Here is a 14,682-nt window from a genome sequence, read left to right on the forward strand (position 1 = left end):
AAGAAGAAGAGCAGAATAAACTTAACCAGGTAGGTTTGCCTTGTTTGGCTTCACTATCATAAAAGAGAACAACAACACCCAAACTTTGAATTATTCATAAAATATTTTAGTTTTTTTCTTGGTATCACAGTGATGTGGCTCCTGGTTAAAGTCTCCTCCAGCCACTGTGTGATTGTCTCTTATTAAAGCCAATGTGTTGTAAAGTCAAAGCCCATGAAGTCGCACCTGAGGTCTAAATCACTGTAAGGGTTGCTGAACCTGTCTTAAATAAACCAGGGGATTAAACTGGTTGTTTGTTGTGAGGATTACATGAAAGGATGAAGCTGGTTTTGAGGGAGGACGGTGTTTCAGCACCGCGGACAGCTCCGGAGCAGCAGACACAGACGAGACTCACCGACACATGGTGGTGCGGAAATACACGTCAGAGGCTTTATTTCTCCATTAAACAAGTGATATCTCTGCTGCGTAGAAGTTGTATCCAGTTGTTGTGAAACCAGGCGGAGGAACAATGGGCTCTGTACCTCCAACAAGTAGATGTGCTTTTGGAAAAGGAAGAGGATCGATGTCTGCTATTCGTGGTCACATTTTGGGAGATGGAGATGCAGATGGATGTTGTTTTGTTTGCTTTGGTCTCTCAGGAGCAGTCATGGCCACAGTGCTGTGTTGTGATGGAGGAGAGGCTGTTTCTCTCTGAGATGGGATGATTCCCTTTTGACTTAATGTTTACATCTATCTATCTATCTATCTATCTATCTATCTATCATCTATCTATCTATCTATCTATCTATCTATGTCTATCTATCTATTTATCTATTTATCTATCTATCTATCTATCTATCTATCTATCTATCTATCTATCTATCTATCTATCTATCTATCTATCTATCTATCTATCTGTCTATCTATCTATCTATCTATCTATCTATCTATCTATCTATCTATCTATCTATCTATCTGTCTATATATCTATCTATTTATCTATCTATCTATCTATCTATCTGTCTATCTATCTATCTATCTATCTATCTATCTATCTATCTATCTATCTATCTATCTATCTATCTATCTATCTATCTATCTATCTATGTCTATCTATCTATCTGTCTATCTATATCTATCTATCTATCTATCTATCTATCTATCTATCTATCTATCTATCTATCTATCTATCTATCTATCTATCTATCTATCTATCTATCTATCTATCTGTCTGTCTGTCTGTCTGTGTTCTGGGAGGAAATCTATCTATCTATCTATCTATCTATCTATCTGTCTGTCTGTCTGCACTTGATAGGAAGACCAAAGCACTGTTGTTGTTTGGCACACCAATATTCTGGCAGCAGTGTTGTGTTCCTGTGTCTCTGTGCGGGGGATACAGGAACATATAGTTACCTCTCTGACTCAGTGAAGCGCAGTATTTATTCCTAAAGAGATTGTTAACGGCTGGTTTCACAACAATATTTATAGAAATGTTTGTGTTTGCCTGTCTCATTATGTGTGATGTTGTGAAAATGTGTAATGAGCCTTGTTTACTAGATTAATATATCTAAATTACTTTATTATTCAAGGCAGGACTTTTTTTTTTTTAAATAGCCGTTTTGTTCTTAAAAAAGGAACTACACCTCCATTCAGGGAAAAAAGAGCATCATACAGAGTTTTGTCCCTCCCTGCTTGCAGTCCCGCCACCGTATCTGTGTTACAGTAATATCAGCGAGGACAAAGAGTTCAGGTTGACTCTTAAGCGGATCAACACGCGTGTGTTGTCGTTGTTTGGCAGCCCGGTGTTATTTGTTTTCCAGGAGTAAACAGATAGATTCTTCAATTAGGACAGGAAATGACCACGAAGCACTCAGTGTACACTGATATCTCAGTCAACTAAAACACACCTAACCTTGTACAAGCTTTTAATTTAGCTAATATATTACTTGGATGTTTGCTTCAGTACAATAGAAATGATTGTTTTTTTTAAGGATTTAGACCACAATTGCCAAGACACAAAATCTGGTTCTCGTGTTTCAATGATTGAAAGCACTAACTTATGTAGCCTTTCTATATATGTAGCAGGCAACTGAAACTATAGAAAGTTTGAAATTCACAAACACACTCAATTGCAAATAGCTAAACATTAAACACATCATTTAAAACTTAAAGCCTGTGTGTATTGTTTGCTAAACACTGCCATTGAAGTTCCCACCTCAATTACCAATCACCTTCACCCAGAATGCACCTGTGAAAGCACCTGTAACCAATTAGATCACTAACTAGAAATCAGAGAATGAACACTATAAATAGGACACTCTTTGTTGTTGTGTTGTGTGCACAACACTGGAGGACAATAAAATATATTTTATTTACAGTACAACACAGTAACTATGTTAATGTCACATTCAGTTAAAGTAATTGTGCGTGATACTGTTATGAGTATATGAGTATCGAGAGGAAACGAGTTGCATATATTTTGTTTAGTTGTGTGGAAATAGCTATTTATTTTGTGTTTGTGTGTTAAGTTGTGAAGCAAAAATACATCTTGGTAGAGATTATGCCAGACACCTCGGAAATAGACTGCTAGAGAAACTGCAATGGAAAGCCCACTCAAAGTCCAACTCCATCCACCCCGACTTCCCAAAGAAGCAGCTGTCCGACGTATCATAACAAAGGAAGCTTACATTGTAAATCGTAAAACCATCAACTAAAAGGCAACGTAAAGAATATTTTGCTTGCCTTTTATTTGAATAATACATACAATCACATAGAAACACCTGTCCTGCATGTCCACTGATGCCAAAATACGTCCCTGTTATAAGGCAGCTGGTAACAGTTAACAGTCACGCTGTAAAAGGTGGAAAGTGCCAGAAAAATGTGCAGGCTGCACTGCTGAGATTTCGATGGTGTGTACACTTGTCAAAGAAACATCGGTTTTTCATGGTCAGCCATGTTTTGTTTTTGGCGTTGTGAATTTAGAGCACCTGGAGACCAGAAGTTGGACATTTAAACTGGGAAAACTCAGACCTCTGAGTTGTATAGAAGGCAGCATTATATAGTTTTAAACAAAGTGTTTGCTTCTGCAAGGGATTTTATATATGTTGTGTACATGCTGTTGTTTTTTTGTAAAGTAGAGTTGCGACAAAGAGGGCCCTTGTCTCAGAAATTGTGTTTTAGTGAGTGCAATGTTCATTGAAGCACTGAATTATTAAGTCTGGCTGCAGGTATTCTACTCTTTCAGGCTCTTTGAAAGACAACAGTTTTGTCCCGAACATCCGGCTGACTGGTAAAGTGTTGGAAAAAGTATTTGAGTGTCATAAAACCTGGTTAGTTGGGATTTCTCATTTGTTAAAAAAGGGTTTTCTTTTAACCCGTGGCGCAGGAATAATCTGTCTCATCCAGAGAAAATGGTTCCTGCCTCGGCTGTCACAACCCCCTCTCTCCCCTCAGCACCCACCACTCACCCATCCATCACCCTGCCCACAGAAGAATGGTGAGATATTTGCCACCAGCCTCCCTCTACATCTGTGGGAAAAACAACACAGGCATCCGCACACCGACAGCTACACACTCTTCCTCTTGTCTCTTTTCACAGTCACACGGTTTAATTAATTCCCCCTCGTTATTTGTGCGTCTTGTTCTTTTTGCTCTCTCTTTCCTGAATTTCAATAGTAATCTTCCACAAAAGTGCCAGATGGTAGAAAATAAAAACAGTAACATCCAAGAACACGCTGTGATCACAATCTTCTCTCTCTGTGCATGTTGCTCAGAATGAAAACTGAGCAGGGAGATTTCCTTTGTTGGCAACTGCCGCTTTTCTAACCATGTGGGATATTTTTATACACAGATTTGTTTTTGACATGCACTCTTGAAACCTGTCAATGGCACATTATTCATCTTCAGCTATTTTTTAATCTTTTGTGGCAGGGGCAGATGTTTTTAGAAGCCCCGCCGGATGTTTTGGGCTCACCCACGCAGTGTGTACTTTGAACCGTTTGTGCTACTTACAGAGGTGTTGACTTGAGTCACATGACTTTAGGCATGTGACCGTCTTAAATAGCAATGACTCATGACTTTAGACTTTACTCTTTTGACTTGGAATGACTTGGTATCCTTCCCAAGCGTCAAAGTTAAAGATGATGTTATAAAAACAAAAAGTGTGCACGTGATCAATTCTGTGTTTTCCATCATGTTACATGAATGTGAGGGGAAAGTTGCCGTTTGTCAGTGTAAAGCAGCAGGCAGACAAATACTCTCTGTTCAGGACTTGAAACACAGAATGTAGGATTTGGGACTTCATAGCCCAAACTTTGTCTTTTCTCTGGCATTGTGTACGGAGCAATGGTTTTACAAGCTCAAGGAGACACACGCTGCATTTTGGCGTTTCTTGTTTGTTAACAGGAACAACTCCACAGGGCACCTTTTAACGCTCTGTCAACTTAAAAGGCAGCGAACCATCATGTAGAGGGATGTGAACACAGTTTCTTGCGCTGATCTACCCATCTTTCCCTTCAGGGAGACAGAAACAGAGAGAGAGACTCTGTGCTCTGATCCCAATTCTCCACCAGCGAAACAGATCATTTCAGATATTCGAAATCATGATATGCTTATCCACGCTTATTGATTGGGATGACATGGCAGACCTTAAGTAACCTGATTCCTCTGCTCCTCAACCCTCTCTTTCTCTCCTTCACAGTTCATTTATTGAATTTTCTCAAACACAGAGCAGTCCACAGGAGGTAAAACAATTTTGAAAACAAACATCAAAAAATGAAATAAAGCAATATTAAATTAAACCCACAAGACCAGGCCCTTCCATCCATGTCAAAGCAACAGCAATGGTAGGAAGAAAGGAAAGGGGATACATTTTCAGAGTTTGTCCCATGGAAAGACCTGCTTCAGGTCCCTCACATCATTTATGGTTTTGGTATTTGTGTGTGTGCCTCTGTGGTTTTATGTATTTTTGTATGCATTTGTGCATATATGATCAAGCAGCGAGCAATGTTTTTTCTTACATTCATCCTGTATGTCACATGTCTGTGTACATGTACCTAGAATCTTTTCATATATATATATATATATATGCGCCTGTCATCACAGGGTATGTGTGAGTGTACAAATGAACAGCATGTAAAGAGCAGCATGTTGACAGGTGTCCATTCGGATGCAGGAAGAGAGAGGAGAAGGAACGGTGGGAAGGCGGGGGTGGTGGAGAGAAAGAAAGATTGTGTGTGTGTGTGTGTGTGTGTGTGTGTGTGTGTGTGTGTGTGTGTGTGTGTGTGTGTGTGTGTGTGTGTGTGTGTGTGTGTGTGTGTGTGTGTGTGCATTACACGTGCACTGTAGGTTTTGTCAGTGGGAACAGAAAGTGGAGAGAGAGGCAGTGAATGTGTAAGAAAAAGGGAAAGCGTGTATGAGGGAGGTAAAGTAGAAGAGCGTGGTCCATCCACATGTGTTATGTAACCCCCCCCCCCCCCCTCTCTCTCTGAGTGAGTGTGTGTGTGTGTATCCTGTAGGCCTACAGATTAATCCAGTGGGTTTTATCCTCAGTGAATGGGACAGTGGGGCTTTGCAGTGATTATCCCTGGAGGCCACAGGATGATTGCTTTGCATATCCTGTACGTCCCGAACCGCCATGTTCCCCTGCCCGCACATCATTCGGCCTAATTAATCGCGATCATGTTGACGGATCGTCACATTTGAAGAACCCGCCTGCGGTTGGACGCAGACGCTAGACATCCTGCCGTAATGATCCCTCTGATGTCGTTCGTTGAATGTGTCCTTTTTCTGAGTGAGCCCTCCACCTCTGCACGCTTGCGTCTTTCCCATCCGTCACTTCCTCTGGTTAATCTGCCTGTCTCAATCTCAGCCCGCCCCCCGCAGCTTTCTGTCTGTCCGTCCTCCTTTGGATTATATAACCCAGAAATGTCGGAAATGCAATCTGCTTCATCATCCCTGCTCAGATGAGACAACAAAACGGCTGAATAAAAAAACGGCTGAATGCTGGGAGGCATTTGTCATTTGTGTCTCGTGATGCAGCGTCACAGGGAAGGTGTTAAATATCAGAGCATCATGAATGCTGCATTTTTAAACGTGCTGCCAGGTGGTCAGGTTGTGACCTTTTTCCTCTTTTACAGTGTTACAGCACATTCTAGCCAGCAGAATTAGCCCTTTAGGGCCTGAGATTCTACATAATAGACAAGTGATTAGGAGGTAAAAACATCCAAGGTGTCTTTTTGTGGGGCATTTCACTGTAAAACAGCACCAAAATATCATGCTTGCGCGTTTATCCTCCTGACTCCCTCTGTTATTTTCCACAGGAGCTTTCCCCCTGCGCGTCCTTCCTGTCTCTCCGTAGGGAATGTTTTAATTCGTAGAGGCCATATTGGCACGACAGCCGTTGCTGTGGGCATGAAAACCAGCGCCGTATGAGCTTTTCTGCCTTGTTCCATTCACATTCAACCGCTGCGGTTCAGCCTGGATGGAAATCAGGAGGCTCCATTATGAAGCTGCTCTCTGAACACATTCAATCTGAAGGAGGGATGAAACCTGTTTTTTAGTTTTTGACGTGTAACTGAATGGAATGAAATGTGGAATAATGAAATGATTCATAGCCTTGGCTCGAGTATATTTTGTTCACATGAAAATCTGTTTCATAGATGGTGATGTAGAGTTGAATCCAACTTGTGCTATAACATACATAGAATTCTGCTCTTGCAACTTCAATAGTTTAGAAATAAGAGTTTTTCTGTTCAGTTTTCTGCAGATTAGACGATTTGAAGTTTTAAATACTCGTCTTTTAGTTTGAACAGTGCATCACTGATGCATTTAGACTACAAATAATTCAGACCATTATGTTGGCTTCATCATTTCACTCTCTGGTTTTGAAGTTAAATGTGATAAAGAATGCAAATTTAGTTTTTTTTATGCATCCAGAATTGTTCTTTAACACATGCAGGACCAGGACCGGTCAGACTGAAATTACTGTAAGCCCTAATATTACATTTTTTTCACCGTCACTGTTTGATTTTCATTCTAAAATTAGAATTATACTGGTAAAGCATCTTAGTGCCTAGTTTGCGCGTTTGACTATGTGTGTTTGTGTGGCTGTTACATGTACAGTACATTAGCAGTCAGGCATGAAGTGGTGGGTGTTCTGTCTGAATAGCTTAGCCCTCAGGCTCCCATCATGCTCTCTGGCCCGGTCACATCTTGGCATATTTGTTTACTGCTTATAAGTCAACATGGAGGTTGAGAGTGTGTGGCGTGTGTGACTATGAAAAACTGACCTAAAATATATATATATTTTGTCTGCTTGTGATGGAGGTGAAATATATAACTGCATTAACATATTCTTTGGGCAATAGATGGATGTTTATTTCAGTAATAGACTAATTAATCAACGATTCATTCTGAGCAGTAAAGGTCAGAACCCACTGTAATTTGTCTTGGAGTCAGATGTGTTGTTTAAATAAAGATTGCACGGATGGAAAAATAAAACCTATCAAAGAGAGTATACTCTGAAACGTTCCCTCTGGCATCATGAGCAGAGATGTAAATCAAAACCTAAACCCTGTCTCCTAGAAATTAAGGTTAACCACGAATAAGGAAAACCACCTCTGTATAAAATCCAGGTAGCGGTAATATGGTTGCCGTGTCGTGTGAATAAAGCAAAAAGATGGAACCGTTAAAGTTAGAGAGGACAGGAAGAAAAAACAATGACACATGAGGTACCGGAAATGATACACGGCAAAAATACTGAACTTTCACTATTGTATGGATTTACCTAATATAACGTGAAGGTTGTCTGAGAATATATGAAGTGTCAGCAGGTACTTTACCCTCCTGAGTCTGTGCGACATGTTTGATAATATATATTGTGACGGTCTCTCCTTCTTAACAAGAGCCTTACTGACACCAGGAGGAAGTATTTTCCAGGGTACGAGTAGGATCTGAGAGGTAACACTACTGCATGAGCGTAATCTATTGAAATATATTGACAAATCAGATCAGTGCAGTCAGTTAGCTTCCAGCTTTCAGCACATGTTTCTATAACCTCTATGGCAGGGGAACACAGTGTTGTTAAGGTGCTGATGGTGCACTTTTGGTTCTCTTTTGCGTCGGGGGCTTGGACCCTGGAAGACGTACAAACACAAGTGTTTTGCGCGGATGTGATTGGCTCTTCAGCCAGACAGATGCAGAATGAAGGCATGACTATGGAACCATTCAAGTAATTCTTTTTTTTAAAGTGCATTACTTCTGTCGAGCTGGGTGTGGACCCCAGATGGTCACTCACAGTTGTATTATTAGATGCATTAAATTTGAAAAACCTGTGAAAATGTAGAATGGAATCTCGCTGCCACATACTGAGACCGACTGGAATGGAGTTCTGGATAGGATAGAAAATAGAAAAAAAAACCGTGCATATGAACAGGTACATGTGCATGTGCAGGCGTGTACTGTAAACACACAAACACACACTGCATGTGTTGTATGTACTCACCTGCCGCTGTTGCATTAATAATGTTGACCTGCCTCTATCCAGTGAATAATGAAACATGGTTCTGCTTTGATGCGGTGAGATGTTGGACCCTACGACACTCGCACACCCGAGGGTTAACCTGCACAGAACAAACGCACACACACACACACACACACACACACACACACACACACACACACAAACACTCACTCCTTCACGTTGAGTTAAACGGACAGAATAGAGACGGATGTTAAATGTTCCTTAAAGACAATTCTGCCCTGTTTTTATTCAAGATCATTAATATTTCAATCAATATCACCTCTCTCACTTTCGTTTTTTTTGTGCAACACTGCTGAGATGTGCAAGAGTAAGAGCAAAACAATGTCAGTGTGTTGAAATCTTCACTGCTCCCTCATGCGTGTTCCTTCCAGGGTTATATTGCTGCCACTGTCTCGCCCGGGGTTCACTTTTGTGCCACACAATTGCTGTACACACAACCGGCTTTGCTCGCAATTATACAAAGCAAAGGGAGCAGTGCAGAAATAGCTCTGCTAATTTCCAGTCACGCTGTGCCCACCGTCTCATTTGCACGCCGCCTCTCCCAACTAATCCCCTCCCCAAAAGAGCGAATGCACGACAGAGAGAGAAAAGTGCACCAGCTATCCTAAAAATCCCCCAGATTTAGGTTAGTGGCTTCTGTAAACCCGTGAGAAAAATACAACAAGCTGACCTGGTTTCCCTGACTGCGAGTTTCCGTGCAGCCAGAGCGTCCCTACGTCCTATTTTGCCTCGCAAACGTTGTTTACCTCGACCGATCGAGGCGCTTGATTGATAGCAGTCTTTTCGGTTCAGAGTGGAGGCAGTTTATCACAACAGCCTGTCAGTCTGCTACGGCGACAGCCCCTTAACAAGTGTGACTCTCTCCTGAATTGATCCTGCGTTACGTGCTTCAACTAAGTGCCAGAGGTTTGAGAATGTACTCCTCCAAACGGTAGAGGAGACGATTAAAGGGTTGCTGTTGACCTTATCCTGACCTTTTCAAGTAGAAACACCCAACCTCTCCTATAAAATCAAAAAAAGCCCCTTTCTTCTTAACTTACGTTTGTTTTATGTCCCACATGACATCCCATTGAAACAGTAAATAAATTAAAAATTTTAAGGTCCCATGAAATGCACTTTGGCAATAAATAGTTTTTTATACTACTGTATAAAATTGCAAGTTTCACTCCAACCAACAGGTGAAATAGTTTCAAAGTAAAAACACATTCTTCCCTACAAGACTATTTCATCACTGACATCTTCCTGTGCAAGTCTTCAACTGGGTGTTTAGTGTTTTCGGGGGTTTTCAGAGTGCAACTTTTCCCATTTACATGCTTTGACGAGATTTCTTCTTTGTTGCCCGAAATAGCTTATCGTTGTATTCCTGCACGGTCGGGGCCGCGTGGCTGCATGTTAATCGTGTCAGGGTATGGTTGTGCTAATCCAGGCCCCCTTCTGGAGCTCAGTACCAGAAGTGCACGCTGCTCTGTTGTTGCTACTACTTCTAACTCTCCATTCATAGACACGCCACTACACAAAACCCACCTGGTTCAAAAGGTCCCGGCAACATGACTTGAAATGGCTTTGTAGGAAGGAAAAAGACGTGATGGAAGATGAGGCAGACAAAGTAGGAGGCAATCGGAGACAGACAAGATGGAAATAAATTCAGGACTTTCTTTATCCAACAAAAGAACGACGACGTAGGAGTCTGCATATTGTCAGCTGGACGTTTTCACTGCTCAATGAGGCTGATGGGGGTTCTGTCTTTATAAAACACAACAATAACAATTTCACTCTTCTTTTCGACACAACAAATGCTAAGGCTGCTGTGTTCAGGTTCTTACCCGTTTTGCTCATCGAGGTCATGTCCTTACTCTTCCCGAACCTCCTGTCTCCACGTCTCCCTTTAACAGCTTTTAGGATTAATGCTATTAATATTTCGATCGATAATTCATTGGTGCCCTTTTAATGTCTTCATTTAAGCCAGTGTTCTCCTGTCCCACTTGAATCTGTTGCTTATTTTTAGATGGGAGGCGCTTTATAGTCAGGTTATTTTTGCTCCGGACTTCTAGACATCCCTTTACAGTTATTATAAAGATTTTGCCCTTAACCCCGTCGATATAATTAATTAATTAGTTCCTGTAGGTGGTGAGAGTCTCATGCTGCCAACTTCCTTTTAAGAAAACTGTATCACTTCCTGTGAGCTTGAAGATTTTCCCTGTGAAAGACCCATCTGACACCAGCTGTTAAGTACAGCTCATTTTGGATTGTTTCTTAAAATCTTATGTAATATATGCCCTCTCATTCTGGCTACTGGAGAAACCCTGTATACTGTACATTCAAGGACAGAGAGGTTGTGGAAAGCATCAGGTGAAACAAAGAAAGCATGAGAGAAGTGATAGATAAAGGAGCGCGAGAGAGAGAGGAGAGAAATCAGTGGAGAGTAAATCCTCTTTCCCTGCTGACTTTAATCTCTCCACGGGCTGAGCCCGGCAGGTCGGGCCTTACAGCAGTCGTCAGTCAAGACGAGTGACAGCCAGCAGGGACGCAGTTGGGGGATGGGGACGGCCGGACATCGTGTTACGTCAGCTTCGACTTAAGCGTGTGTGTTTCTGTCTGTCTACGTAGCATGTTAAGCATGTTAAAGAGGAAGTGACTGTGATGGATGGAGAAGGAGGAGAGAGACAAAGAGAAGAATCTGGATCTAAATGAAGTGATGTTACAAGTAAAAATCCTTAGTTTACTCTCAGAATTTGGGACTATAGTGTTTTGCATCTTTACTCGTAGCTAGCTGAATTAACATGAGCACACCATTGGTTTCTGGTTTTTACTACTGTAACTCAATTGGTTGTATGTTGTCATTGTAGCAGACACTCTGGTTAGCTCGTGTGCACATGGTCCAGACTGAAATATTTTAACTTTAAATTTAACTTTAACTTTAACATTCATGGTCCCCAGAGGACGATTCATACTGATGTTGGCGATCCTGTGACTTTGCATCTCCTGCCACAATGAGTAATTTTTTTAGTGAAATGTCTCGACAAATGTTGGACGGATCGACAAGAACATTGAATGCAGATATCCATGGTTCCCTGAGGATCACGTTTAGATTATCTTCGTTTGACGTGAAATTTGGTACCCGATATCAGTAGTCTATACTACTTACTAATTCTATACAGTACTACATTCTAATCATCTGAGTATAGTAGTTTGGCAGTTTGTTAAAAGATCAACATACTTGCTATTGTAATGTTTTCTGAGGTTTTCCTGGTGCTGTTCCACGAACATCTATAATTACTTTCTTCCAGCTGTGAGCAGCTCTGTGCATTACATTGTGGGAGAAGACAACAGCACACTCAAATCGAGGGTCTTTTAGAATGCATATTGTTTTAAGTACACTTACCTTTGACACTTTTCCAGTGTGAACATACTGAAAACTTGCTTGGATTTCGTATAGAGAATGGACTTGGGACCTAAATATTATAACTAACAACACCAAATACAATTTGTATACGGTAAAAGCGCAGAATGCGAATTAATAGAAATAGGTTAAAAACGTTCCAATTTGAATCATAATGTTGAGAGATAGAGAGGTGAGCGACACACACAGTGACAGAAACAGCCAATATCAGAGGAAATGAGAAGCTGTGCTTTGTGTGTGTGTGTTGACAGGAAGCGACTCCACTGCAAAGAGATAAGGACGATAAGGATAAGGAATCAACGGCGGATCGATAACACAGCAGAACATTACACTGGGAAGATTAATGTAGTGAGAGCGTAGGTCTGGATGTTAGTGACTGAGTGAGATGCTACAGCATTTAGTTTCTATTCAGTTAAGTCATTGTTGCTTTGTAAATGTACTGCGACATGTCTCGCTTCAGCACATGAAGAGCACAGATGCATCACTGGGACGTCAATACCGTTGCCGCTGACAACACATCCACGGGAACGCTATCAACAAGTGGGCATGATTTGAGCACGGCAAACAGATATGTTTGGTCCTGGTTTGCTGCCACTTTTAAATTTCACATCCATTACCTAAAACGGAGAACAGAGATACGATAAAAACCTGAAAGAAATCTGTTTCCAGACGGTATGTGCCATCTGACGTGCCAAGTCTTACTTATCTTTGTCTTGTATCTCTTTCAACTTAAAAAAAGTCATGTTTGGCTGGTTAAACCAACAACAAGCAACTGTTTCTTGTCCCACCTAAAACATGGTGGATTTGTGTTCTGTTCATCCGCCATTTTCCTTCCTCTTTTTTGTGACGCAAACCATCGACTCCCCTCCATGATTCTCCTGTAATGTAGCTGATCTATGAACTGGAGCTTTTTTTTGCTGTTGCACCCTATTGTAAAGGAGCTCTGGATTACAGCGTCAGCCAAATAGCTAAAATGTAAAATGTCAACATAAATATTTTAAAGGGGCATAGCAGACAAAACACACTCACACACATGGAGAGAGAGAGGGAGAGGGCATGAAAGAAAGACAGAAGCACTTTGAAAAGGCGTTTTTTTCCCCCCCCTCCATCTCTTTTCCCGGCACATGTTCAATTATTAACCGTCCTGACGGCTCCGCCGAGATGGAGGCAGAGACGGACAGACAGAAGGCGGGGCAGAACAAGGAGATAGTTTTATCAAACATCCAGCTGTGACTCAAACTGACCTTGTGTCTATTCACCTCAGAGACCTTGTGACAGTGACTGATTGATGCAGGCCTCGGGCTCCAGCAGAAGGCTAACTTTTGAGGTGGTATATCCACAAAAATCACAGCTGTTTTTGCTATTTTGTGTCATAGGAAGGCTAAAGGAGAAATACAAACTCTACTGTAGCAATATCAAAGCACCTTAAAGTGAATTTGTTTTTGTAGCACATAAAATGTTACACTTTTTATCCATGAAAAACAGGGTTATGAAATGTGATTTTTGCCGTGGCAGATTAATCAAACTGACAGTCTACTCCTGTAGCCACAATACCTGACTGACTCCAAAAGTCAGCCGCCCCTTGGTCCCATTGCTGCACTGTATATTGCAGTAGATTAGATTACATTAGGCTTTAATGATGATGAGAGCTAAAAGCTGCTGGGTGGTTAAATTCATATCAAGCCACATTAGACCGAAAACCTCTCCAATATGATTTGTGCGATGGAAACAAGAATGCATTAGATGCACAAATTGGATCTGATTGGATCAGATTATTAGCCTCATTAAAAGCCTAATTGTTCAGAGAAGTGGCGTAGGCGGAAGGTAGAGAAGGAGTGAAGGGAACATAGAGACTGAGCCGGTTTCCTTTGTCTCCTTGGTCCTGAACCAGCGGCAGCAGCAGCATGTCGCTCCGTCAGCCTGCAGAGTTACAGCAACATCCATTTTTCATGGACCGTACCTCCAGCTCTGCTGCGTGTGGCTACATGAAATACTGTCTGGCAGCGCGGCAGAGGAACAAAAATAAACCAATGTCTCTGTGCTGACACTTTGTCCTCAAGCAGTGATGGAGCCCATCTCTCGTTCATCTCCATTCACCAATTATCCCCAGGGAGGAAACTCTGGGCCAGCAGGGCGGAGGTTTGACCTCAGGGGCGTAGCGGCAAGCTTTCTCCAAAGGACAGAATGTTTTTGGGTGCAAGTGCGCATTGTTTGTTGCGTGCAAGACTGGTGGCTGTACACAAAAGCACAGCCTATTTGCCCACAGTGTTCTAAACAGTAAATTATGCATCACTTGTGCTTATGAGGTAAGAATTTCATCCTCTGCTTTGGCTCAGTCAGCAACACTTTTGGCCTTTTGTAGCTCAAAACCTGAAACATTGCTTCGTCTCCTCTGTTTATGGTGTTTTTTATGAGCTGTTGACAGTTGATGGTATTGGACAGCTTCGACTTGGTACAGGAACCTTTTAAAGGAACACAGAGAACTCTACCTGCCCTGAGTTGTAGTCCCTGCCTCCCACAAAGTAGTTGACGTTGGTGTGAAACGGCGCTTTTGTCGAGTGTTAACAGAGTTCAGGTCTGGTGGAAAAAGCTCTTCACTGTCTTGCTGAAGGACACTTTGACAATAGCTGCTGCTAGGAGTGATTGAACCTTCGACCCTGCTGTTACAAAACAACTTGTCCAACCTTGAGATGAATCCGACAACAGATGGGGAAAGAAAAGTATTAATACATTTGTATGAAATCTGAACTTGACTCGACCT

At 41.7% G+C, this 14,682-nt stretch overlaps 1 protein-coding gene across 1 annotated transcript in view; it reads left to right on the forward strand.

The window, feature by feature from the left end:
- LOC129103902 (synaptosomal-associated protein 25-B-like) overlaps window positions 1-14,682 on the forward strand; it is a 34,651-nt gene continuing 19,969 nt past the window's right edge. The window contains exon 1 of the mRNA XM_054614546.1: window positions 1-29. The gene's annotated coding sequence lies outside the window, so the exon portion shown is untranslated. The remainder of the gene's footprint in view (window positions 30-14,682) is intronic.

The sequence above is a fragment of the Anoplopoma fimbria genome, chromosome 2, assembly GCF_027596085.1.
Source record: "Anoplopoma fimbria isolate UVic2021 breed Golden Eagle Sablefish chromosome 2, Afim_UVic_2022, whole genome shotgun sequence".
Taxonomy (NCBI): Eukaryota; Metazoa; Chordata; class Actinopteri; order Perciformes; family Anoplopomatidae; genus Anoplopoma; species Anoplopoma fimbria.